This window comes from Squalius cephalus (assembly GCF_949319135.1).
Source record: "Squalius cephalus genome assembly, chromosome: 3".
NCBI lineage: Eukaryota > Metazoa > Chordata > Actinopteri > Cypriniformes > Leuciscidae > Squalius > Squalius cephalus.
In genome coordinates, this window is record NC_137124.1 from 47,567,435 (window position 1) to 47,580,046 (window position 12,612).

Below are 12,612 nucleotides of genomic sequence, written 5' to 3' on the forward strand. Positions count from 1 at the left end.
CAGTAATTCCCCTAAAGTATTTTTTCCTGTTCCAAAGGCTGTAGTGCTTTCCTAGTGATCAGACTGACTTACTACAGATGGAATTTTGACAATACCTCTTTTACTGTACGTACAATAAACAAATACATTTAAGAAAAAATTACAGTAATTCCCCTCAAGTATTTTTTACTGTTCCAAAGGCTGTAGTGCTTTCCTAGTGATCAGACTGACATACTACAGGTGGAATTTTGACAATACCTCTTTTACTGTACGTACAATAAACAAATACATTTAAGAAAAAATTACAGTAATTCCCCTAAAGTATTTTTTCCTGTTCCAAAGGCTGTAGTGCTTTCCTAGTGATCAGACTGACTTACTACAGGTGGAATTTTGACAATACCTCCTTTACTGTACGTACAATAAACAAATACGTTAAAGAAAAAATTACAGTAATTCCCCTAAAGTATTTTTTCCTGTTCCAAAGGCTGTAGTGCTTTCCTAGTGATCATACTGACTTACTACAGATGGAATTTTGACAATACCTCTTTTACTGTACGTACAATAAACAAATACATTTAAGAAAAAATTACAGTATTTCCCCTAAAGTATTTTTTCCTGTTCCAAAGGCTGTAGTGCTTTCCTAGTGACCTGACTGACTTACTCCAGGTGAAATTTGGACAATAACTCCCTTACTGTACGTTCAATAAACTAATACGTTTCCAAAAAAATTACTGTAATTCCCCTAAACTATTTTTTCCTGTTTCAAAGCCTGTAGTGCTTTCCTAGTGACCTGACTGACTTACTCCAGGTGAAATTTGGACAATAACTCCCTTACTGTACGTACAATAAAATGATACGTTTCCAAAAAAATTACTGTAATTCCCCTAAACTATTTTTTCCTGTTTCAAAGGCTGTAGTGCTTTCCTAGTGACCACACTGACTTACTCCAGGTGAAATTTGGACAATACCTCCTTTACTGTACGTACAATAAACAAATAAGTTTAAGAAAAAATTACAGTAATTCACCTAAAGTATTTTTTCCTGTTCCAAAGGCTGTAGTGCTTTCCTAGTGACCACACTGACTTACTACAGGTGGAATTTTGACAATATCTCCTTTACTGTACGTACAATAAACAAATAAGTTTAAGAAAAACTTACAGTAATTCCCCTAAAGTATTTTTTCATGTTCCAAAGGCTGTAGTGCTTCCCTAGTGATCAGACTGACATACTACAGGTGGAATTTTGACAATACCTCTTTTACTGTACGTACAATAAACAAATAAGTTTAAGAAAAACTAACAGTAATTCCCCTAAAGTATTTTTTCCTGTTCCAAAGGCTGTAGTGCTTTCCTAGTGATCAGACTGACTTACTACAGGTGGAATTTTGACAATACCTCCTTTACTGTACGTACAATAAACAAATACATTTAAGAAAAAATTACAGTATTTCCCCTAAAGTATTTTTTCCTGTTCCAAAGGCTGTAGTGCTTTCCTAGTGACCTGACTGACTTACTCCAGGTGAAATTTGGACAATAACTCCCTTACTGTACGTTCAATAAACTAATACGTTTCCAAAAAAATTACTGTAATTCCCCTAAACTAGTTTTTCCTGTTTCAAAGGCTGTAGTGCTTTCCTAGTGACCTGACTGACTTACTCCAGGTGAAATTTGGACAATAACTCCCTTACTGTACGTACAATAAAATGATACGTTTCCAAAAAAATTACTGTAATTCCCCTAAACTATTTTTTCCTGTTTCAAAGGCTGTAGTGCTTTCCTAGTGACCACACTGACTTACTCCAGGTGAAATTTGGACAATACCTCCTTTACTGTACGTACAATAAACAAATAAGTTTAAGAAAAAATTACAGTAATTCACCTAAAGTATTTTTTCCTGTTCCAAAGGCTGTAGTGCTTTCCTAGTGACCACACTGACTTACTACAGGTGGAATTTTGACAATATCTCCTTTACTGTACGTACAATAAACAAATAAGTTTAAGAAAAACTTACAGTAATTCCCCTAAAGTATTTTTTCATGTTCCAAAGGCTGTAGTGCTTCCCTAGTGATCAGACTGACATACTACAGGTGGAATTTTGACAATACCTCTTTTACTGTACGTACAATAAACAAATAAGTTTAAGAAAAAATTACAGTAATTCCCCTAAAGTATTTTTTCCTGTTCCAAAGGCTGTAGTGCTTTCCTAGTGATCAGACTGACTTACTACAGGTGGAATTTTGACAATACCGCCTTTACTGTACGTACAATAAACAAATACGTTAAAGAAAAAATTACAGTAATTCCCCTAAAGTATTTTTTCCTGTTCCAAAGGCTGTAGTGCTTTCCTAGTGATCAGACTGACTTACTACAGATGGAATTTTGACAATACCTCTTTTACTGTACGTACAATAAACAAATACATTTAAGAAAAAATTACAGTAATTCCCCTCAAGTATTTTTTACTGTTCCAAAGGCTGTAGTGCTTTCCTAGTGATCAGACTGACATACTACAGGTGGAATTTTGACAATACCTCTTTTACTGTACGTACAATAAACAAATACATTTAAGAAAAAATTACAGTAATTCCCCTAAAGTATTTTTTCCTGTTCCAAAGGCTGTAGTGCTTTCCTAGTGATCAGACTGACTTACTACAGGTGGAATTTTGACAATACCTCCTTTACTGTACGTACAATAAACAAATACGTTAAAGAAAAAATTACAGTAATTCCCCTAAAGTATTTTTTCCTGTTCCAAAGGCTGTAGTGCTTTCCTAGTGATCATACTGACTTACTACAGATGGAATTTTGACAATACCTCTTTTACTGTACGTACAATAAACAAATACATTTAAGAAAAAATTACAGTATTTCCCCTAAAGTATTTTTTCCTGTTCCAAAGGCTGTAGTGCTTTCCTAGTGACCTGACTGACTTACTCCAGGTGAAATTTGGACAATAACTCCCTTACTGTACGTTCAATAAACTAATACGTTTCCAAAAAAATTACTGTAATTCCCCTAAACTATTTTTTCCTGTTTCAAAGGCTGTAGTGCTTTCCTAGTGACCTGACTGACTTACTCCAGGTGAAATTTGGACAATAACTCCCTTACTGTACGTACAATAAAATGATACGTTTCCAAAAAAATTACTGTAATTCCCCTAAACTATTTTTTCCTGTTTCAAAGGCTGTAGTGCTTTCCTAGTGACCACACTGACTTACTCCAGGTGAAATTTGGACAATAACTCCCTTACTGTACGTACAATAAACAAATAAGTCCAAGAAAAAATTACTGTAATTCCCCTAAACTATTTTTTCCTGTTTCAAAGGCTGTAGTGCTTTCCTAGTGACCTGACTGACTTACTCCAGGTGAAATTTGGACAATAACTCCCTTACTGTACGTACAATAAACAAATAAGTCCAAGAAAAAATTACTGTAATTCCCCTAAACTATTTTTTCCTGTTTCAAAGGCTGTAGTGCTTTCCTAGTGACCTGACTGACTTACTCCAGGTGAAATTTGGACAATAACTCCCTTACTGTACGTACAATAAACAAATAAGTCCAAGAAAAAAATACTGTAATTCCCCTAAACTATTTTTTCCTGTTTCAAAGGCTGTAGTGCTTTCCTAGTGACCTGACTGACTTACTCCAGGTGAAATTTGGACAATAACTCCCTTACTGTACGTACAATAAACAAATAAGTCCAAGAAAAAAATACTGTAATTCCCCTAAACTATTTTTTCCTGTTTCAAAGGCTGTAGTGCTTTCCTAGTGACCACACTGACTTACTCCAGGTGAAATTTGGACAATAACTCCCTTACTGTACGTACAATAAACGAATACGTTTCCAAAAAAATTACAGTAATTCCCTTAAAGTATTTTTTCATGTTCCAAAGGCCGTAGTGCTTTCCTTGTGACCAGACTGACTTACTCCAGGTGGAATTTTGACAAAACCTCCTTTACTGTACGTACAATAAACAAATAAGTTTAAGAAAAAATTACAGTAATTCCCCTAAAGGATTTTTTCCTGTTCCAAAGGCTGTAGTGCTTCCCTAGTGATCAGACTGACTTACTACAGGTGGAATTTTGACAATACCTCCTTTACTGTACGTACAATAAACAAATACATATAAGAAAAAATTACAGTAATTCCCCTAAAGTATTTTTTCCTGTTCCAAAGGCTGTAGTGCTTTCCTAGTGACCACACTGACTTACTATAGGTGAAATTTTGACAATACCTCCCTTACTGTACGTTCAGTATACAAATATTAATTAAAATAAATTACAGTAATTCACCTATAGTGTTTTTTTAGATATTCCAAAGGTTGTAGTGCTTTCATAGTGATCAGACTGACTTACTACATGTTAAATACTGCCAATACCTTTCTGTAAGTATAGTACAAACATATTATTATTAAAAAGTTACTGTAATTTCTCCTTTTTTCATGTTCCAAAGGTTATAGTATGTTCCCAGTGATCGCTCTACTCAATTAACTTTGATAAATGTATTAGGTAAAAGTATGTATTAGAACTGCTGTTCCTTGTACAACACAATTCTTTCATTGATTAAAAATAGCACATATTTTAGGTTAATAATATTTTCAATGTTATAAATAAGCAACGCCCTTATTGTAATTATTCAAGTTACGTTTTTGTTATGAAGTCCTGAAGAAGTGGATTCTGGAACACACTGCTGCTTCAATGAATATCTAATGAGTGATTATAATCAAGGTATCAATAGTTTTCCTTCTATATATCAAATGAGTTGAATGACTTCTCTAGGCTTATGAGATTTTACTTTGTTATATAAATTATCAGTGTGATTATCGAAAATGTTATTTCATGTATCATTTAAATATAAGTCTGTATTTGATATCTGAGGTGTAACGTAAGGGTCTGGCCCATGCCCGGAATGCAGTAACAGTGCTTGCTCATTTAGCCTGGCTTCCAGAGATGAAATATGGACTTCTTTAACAGGTGTCACTACATCCATCTGCTTTTCTAGGCTACCCTGATAGCAATGGTCTCAGGAGTCATTGAAACCTATAGTTGAGAGACCATTTCTTAGTTAAAGTTTTTACTTTACAGTTAGATTTAAAGTATCCTCTCCTTAAGATAAATAACATGTTATATTAATGTTTTGAGAAGACTCTCCTCCTCACCAAATCCAATCTTGAAGAAACTGTGTCTGTGTGTGTTAGTATTCTTGATTACATGTTAAGGAACAAGTGGAAATATAGCTGCAAGCAGCGATACGGGGCCAAGCCCCTGAAGCAGCAGTAAGAGCAGTAATAGTAAAAACAGCAGAAATTGAAGAAAAAAGAGCTGGTTTAGAAGTATAGGTGAAAATGAACTCATAATGAACAGAAGTTCAGATGAGAATGAACATATAATGAAGAAGATATATATATATATTAATCCAAAAGGAAGAAAGATTAGTACAACGTTGAATAATAAAGAAATCGACATGACACAACATTACACACAATTTTTTTTTTAAATCATCCCACGCGGGGCTCGAACCCATTATCTCTGGGTCAGATACCTGTCACTCATATCATTGCGCCACTGGGAAGTTGCGTTTTTGGCAAGATGAAGAAGGTCCAGTAGTTCAAGTGAGAAGCAATTCAAAATGAATAATTTTTATATAAATTCACTGCATGTTGTATTTATTGAGTTCGCTCACATATAGACACCATGTCTGGAACAGAAGCAACTTTTACACCACTTAAGGCCACAATACCTCTTGAGGTCTGGGAATGAGCCACACAGGATTCAAACCCACAACCGGAATGGTTCAGGGCTCGTGGCACGTGGTTTAGCAGCTTGCACCACTCAGATGACGCTGTCTTACCAAGCTGCCAAGGAGAGGCTTAAGTGTAAGAATGAGCACACAAAGGCATGTTAACCAGATTAGTTAAGTTAGCAAGTTAAGTTAGCTTAATGCTAATGTAGTTTATGGTTATCCTGATAGCTGAAGAGCCACATTAGAAAGAATGGCATCAGGTTAGCATGCTAACCAATTAGTATGCTAAGCTAACTACCATAAGGCAACAAATACAGGTCAAATTTGGAGAAATGTATATCAGGAACGATAGCAAAAATAAAAAAATCTGTTCAGTCACTTCTGTGTGGCTTGTCACTTCTTGTGAATTTTTTGTAAAAATTGAACAAAATTTGAATGAGTAGCACAAAAAAATTAACACTGTACTTTTCAAAATGGCCACTACTGTAATGGGCAGAGTCTTAATGTAAGATATTGATTGTGATCACCATAATGAGTGGAATCAGGTGTACTAAGTTTCATTTTACATCTATTTACATTCACATCTAGATCAAAGAGTTCAAAAGCTATAATCCTTTTAATGTTGATTTTTTTAACTGGTGGTTAGAGTTTAACCGCTATAGAGTTGGTCCTAGACTGGAGACTCAAAAATTGGTCCAATTACTATTCATTACAATCAATACAAGTGTGGAAGGTCACAACGTGCCTAAATTCAGGGTCCGAATGTCAGCCGCATAATTGATGGAGATATGCTTCAGTCTATCTATGTGTAGAAAATGTGTGATTATTTATTAGCCAATCAGAATCATTCAACCTGAAGCAATGACAAAGCTTAGACCTTGGTGAAGGGTATAATTGCTGTGATTTTTGTAAATGTAAGGGGAAGCGGCCTACTTTTGATCACTGGTTCTGATTCTTGACTTCTGCCTGATGAAACTGCAAACATTCTTCAGTAAAATTTCCTTTAATTTATTATAATTCTTAATTCTTGTCTTAAATTGAGTGCACTTCTAACTCCTGGTCTTAATAAATCATATCTGGTCCTTGGGTCTTTAACTGTAAGTCCCAAAATACAGATATACAGTGGTAATCCATATTGAAACAAGGACAATAAAGCAGAAGTTTCAGCAGATATTCTTTTGATGTTCCACTGTTTAAGGTACACAGTGAGCACAACCATTGGGCATCTTTTTTCAGGTAGCTTGTCTGGTGATAGTCCAATGCAGCATACATTGGGTACCATCTTTGGCACTGTTCACGTTGGTAAACATGACAAGGATTAATTATGTAACAAACCACTAACAGTTATAGTTATGTGTGTTAACCAATAACATAATGCAATGAATAAATATTGAATAAAATGTTCAATTGCTTAAATATTTTTGTTTACCCAAAGTAGTCCTGACTGGAAACATTTGAAAAAATTGTATTCAAACACACACATTTGTTTTACTTAAACTTTTACGTCACTTCACTAAAAGAAAATATAGTAAAGTAAAAAGTACTTGACAAAACAATCAGTTAAATGGTTTATGATAATATAAGAACAACTTAAACCAAGAGAGGATCAACAACAGCAAAATTTTAAAGAGGTGATATTGAAATTTTACTCTAACCACAAGGAATTAATTACAACTTTTATGTATAATCTCAGTGGAACAATTAGAAAGATAATAGAAATAAAACAGTGCACTGTACAGTATATTGAATGCCTCCATGATCTTGCTGTTCGTTATCTGTCAGATTTGCTGCACCAATGCATGCATACAGGTTCAGTCACTACTGTTAATATTAATGTAGCCCCTATTAATGTACTACAACCTTAAACAAACAAAAACCCCTTTAGTGAATTACAGTTATTATATATATTATTATGTAAAACAGTATTATTAGGTATTGTCAAAATTTCACCTGGAGTAAGTCAGTGTGGTCACTAGGAAAGCACTACAATCTTTGGAATATATATATATAAAAAACACTATAGGTGAATTACAGTTTATTACATAAGCATATGTAATAAACACATGTAATAATGTTTATTACATAAAAATATTTGATAATTGTACAGTAAAGGAGGTATTGTCAAAATGTCACCTGTAGTAAGTCGGTGTGGTCACTAGGAAAGCACTACACCCTTTGGAACACAAAAAATGCTTAGGGTGAATTACAGTAATTTAAAAAAAAACAACATATTTGTCAACTGTACGTACAGTAAGGGACTTTTTGTCAAAATTTCACCTGTAGTAAGTCAGCCTGGTCTGTAGGAAAACACTACAGCCTTTGGAACAGGAAAAAATACTTTAGGGGAATTACTGTAATTTTTTCTTATATGTATTTGTTTATTGTACGTACAGTAAAGGAGGTATTGTCAAAATTCCACCTGTAGTAAGTCAGTGTGGTCACAAGGAAAGCACTACAGCCTTTGAAACAGGAAAAAATAGTTTAGGGGAATTACAGTATTTTTTTCTTGGACTTATTTGTTTATTGTACGTACAGTAAGGGAGTTATTATCCAAATTTCACCTGGAGTAAGCCAGTGTGGTCACTAGGAAAGCACTACAGCCTTTGAAACAGGAAAAAATTGTTTAGGGGAATTACAGTAATTTTTCCTTGGACTTATTTGTTTATTGTACGTACAGTAAGGGAGTTATTGTCAAAATTTCACCTGGAGTAAGTCAGTCTGATCACTAGGAAAGCACTACAGCCTTTGAAACAGGAAAAAATAGTTTAGAGGAATTACAGTATTTTTTTTGGAAACGTATTAGTTTTTTGTACGTACAGTAAGGGAGTTATTGTCCAAATTCCACCTGGAGTAAGTCAGTGTGGTCACTAGGAAAGCACTACAGCCTTTGAAACAGGAAAAAATAGTTTAGGGGAATTACAGTAATTTTTTTGGAAACGTATTCGTTTTTTGTACGTACAGTAAGGGAGTTATTGTCCAAATTCCACCTGGAGTAAGTCAGTGTGGTCACTAGGAAAGCACTACAGCCTTTGAAACAGGAAAAAATAGTTTAGGGGGATTACAGTATTTTTTTCTTGGACTTATTTGTTTATTGTACGTACAGTAAGGGAGTTATTATCCAAATTTCACCTGGAGTAAGCCAGTGTGGTCACTAGGAAAGCACTACAGCCTTTGAAACAGGAAAAAATAGTTTAGGGTAATTACAGTAATTTTTTTGGAAACATATTAGTTTTTTGTAAGTACAGTAAGGGAGTTATTGTCCAAATTCCACCTGGAGTAAGTCAGTCTGATCACTAGGAAAGCACTACAGCCTTTGAAACAGGAAAAAATAGTTTAGAGGAATTACAGTAATTTTTTTGGAAACGTATTAGTTTTTTGTACGTACAGTAAGGGAGTTATTGTCCAAATTCCACCTGGAGTAAGTCAGTGTGGTCACTAGGAAAGCACTACAGCCTTTGAAACAGGAAAAAATAGTTTAGGGGAATTACAGTAATTTTTTTGGAAACGTATTAGTTTTTTGTACGTACAGTAAGGGAGTTATTGTCCAAATTCCACCTGGAGTAAGTCAGTGTGGTCACTAGGAAAGCACTACAGCCTTTGAAACAGGAAAAAATAGTTGAGGGGAATTACAGTATTTTTTTTGGAAACGTATTAGTTTTTTGTACGTACAGTAAGGGAGTTATTGTCCAAATTCCACCTGGAGTAAGTCAGTCTGATCACTAGGAAAGCACTACAGCCTTTGAAACAGGAAAAAATAGTTTAGAGGAATTACAGTAATTTTTGTCTTGGACTTATTTGTTTATTGTACGTACAGTAAGGGAGTTATTATCCAAATTTCACCTGGAGTAAGCCAGTGTGGTCACTAGGAAAGCACTACAGCCTTTGAAACAGGAAAAAATTGTTTAGGGGAATTACAGTAATTTTTCCTTGGACTTATTTGTTTATTGTACGTACAGTAAGGGAGTTATTGTCAAAATTTCACCTGGAGTAAGTCAGTCAGGTCACTAGGAAAGCACTACAGCCTTTGAAACAGGAAAAAATAGTTTAGGGTAATTACAGTAATTTTTTTGGAAACGTATTAGTTTATTGTACGTACAGTAAGGGAGTTATTGTCCAAATTCCACCTGGAGTAAGTCAGTGTGGTCACTAGGAAAGCACTACAGCCTTTGAAACAGGAAAAAATAGTTTAGGGGAATTACAGTAATTTTTTTGGAAACGTATTAGTTTTTTGTACGTACAGTAGGGGAGTTATTGTCCAAATTCCACCTGGAGTAAGTCAGTCTGATCACTAGGAAAGCACTACAGCCTTTGAAACAGGAAAAAATAGTTTAGAGGAATTACAGTAATTTTTTTGGAAACGTGTTAGTTTTTTGTACGTACAGTAAGGGAGTTATTGTCCAAATTCCACCTGGAGTAAGTCAGTGTGGTCACTAGGAAAGCACTACAGCCTTTGAAACAGGAAAAAATTGTTTAGGGTAATTACAGTAATTTTTTTGGAAACGTATTAGTTTTTTGTACGTACAGTAAGGGAGTTATTGTCCAAATTCCACCTGGAGTAAGTCAGTGTGGTCACTAGGAAAGCACTACAGCCTTTGAAACAGGAAAAAATAGTTTAGGGTAATTACAGTCATTTTTTTGGAAACGTATTAGTTTTTTGTACGTACAGTAAGGGAGTTATTGTCCAAATTCCACCTGGAGTAAGTCAGTGTGGTCACTAGGAAAGCACTACAGCCTTTGAAACAGGAAAAAATAGTTTAGGGGAATTACAGTAATTTTTTTGGAAACGTATTAGTTTATTGTACGTACAGTAAGGGAGTTATTGTCCAAATTCCACCTGGAGTAAGTCAGTGTGGTCACTAGGAAAGCACTACAGCCTTTGAAACAGGAAAAAATAGTTTAGGGGAATTACAGTAATTTTTTTGGAAACGTATTAGTTTATTGTACGTACAGTAAGGGAGTTATTGTCCAAATTCCACCTGGAGTAAGTCAGTGTGGTCACTAGGAAAGCACTACAGCCTTTGAAACAGGAAAAAAAAGTTTAGGGGAATTACAGTAATTTTTTTGGAAACGTATTCGTTTTTTGTACGTACAGTAAGGGAGTTATTGTCCAAATTCCACCTGGAGTAAGTCAGTGTGGTCACTAGGAAAGCACTACAGCCTTTGAAACAGGAAAAAATAGTTTAGGGTAATTACAGTAATTTTTTTGGAAACATATTAGTTTTTTGTACGTACAGTAAGGGAGTTATTGTCCAAATTCCACCTGGAGTAAGTCAGTGTGGTCACTAGGAAAGCACTACAGCCTTTGAAACAGGAAAAAATAGTTTAGGGGAATTACAGTAAATTTTTTGGAAACGTATTAGTTTTTTGTACGTACAGTAAGGGAGTTATTGTCAAAATTCCACCTGGAGTAAGTCAGTCAGGTCACAAGGAAAGCACTACAGCCTTTGAAACAGGGAAAAATAGTTTAGGGGAATTACAGTAATTTTTTTGGAAACGTATTCGTTTTTTTGTACGTACAGTAAGGGAGTTATTGTCAACATTCCACCTGTAGTAAGTCAGTCTGATCACTAGGAAAGTACTACAACCATTGAATATAAATATAAAAACACACTATAGGTGAATTACAGTTTGTTACATAAACATATGTAATAAACACATGTAATGTTTATTACATAGATATATTTGATAATTGTACAGTAAGGGAGTTATTGTCCAAATTCCACCTGGAGTAAGTCAGTGTGGTCACTAGGAAAGCACTACAGCCTTTGGAACAGGAAAAAATGATTTGATTATTGTACTGTTTGGTGTGTGTGTGTGTGTGGGGGGGGGGGGGGGGGTACAGTTGTAAGACCCAGGAACAGATATGATGAAAGAAGACCAGGAGTCGTGAAATTGCAGTTAAATTGGTAGAGCCAGCGTCAAAGTCACGAGAAGGCCGCAAGCCAACTCTACCTTACAAACAAATCTCACACAATTATACCTTTTTCAAGGTCATGCATTACATAATCGTTTACTTCTGATTGGCTAAGAGAACATAAAGTCTAAACAATAATACATTTTTGATAGATAAGTGGGTATATCGCCATTAATCAGAATATTTGTCGTCCATTTCCGAGATTTAAGTCCGTGGTGACCTTCTTCCAGGGTCCAAGAATGTTGTATATCACAAAGTTCTGAACCTGCAAAGAATAAAAAATGCACACACACACACACACACACACACACACACACACACACACACACACACACACACACACACACACACACACACACACACACACACACACACACACACACACAACACTGCCTGACAAACAACAGTTCTCTTTGAGGCTGAAGAAGACCTGAGCTCATTATCAGAAGAGCAGTCCACCTAAACAGGCTGATAAAACATTTCACTCCAGGAAAGCAGGAACGATAATATGCCCCTTTACTCCACTCCCTAAAGAAATACACATGAGATGTTCACTTGATGAAAATAAGGTGAAAAATTGACCCTCAAACTTATACAAGTCAACTAAGACAGATATATAGATGAAGATATGTGGATATTGTTGTGAAATATGCAATTATTCTATTGTAATCATGGCTTGTTGTATATGAAGTATTTATGGGTTATAGTAAACCACAATTGTAACTAATAAAAAAGTGGTTTTATAATGAAAGTTACCATAAGTAGTTGTTAAACAATTTATTAAGAAAGTGTTTACTGCACTGTAAAAAAAGAAAAGTTGACTTAACTTAAAATTATAAGGCAACTTACTGCAGATTTTTTTAGTTGACTCAACTAAAACATCTCTATAGTTGAGTTGACTCGATTATAACATCTCCAGTTGAGTAAACTCTATTAGTTGAGTCAACTCAAAAAATCTGTGCAGCAAGTTGCCTTAG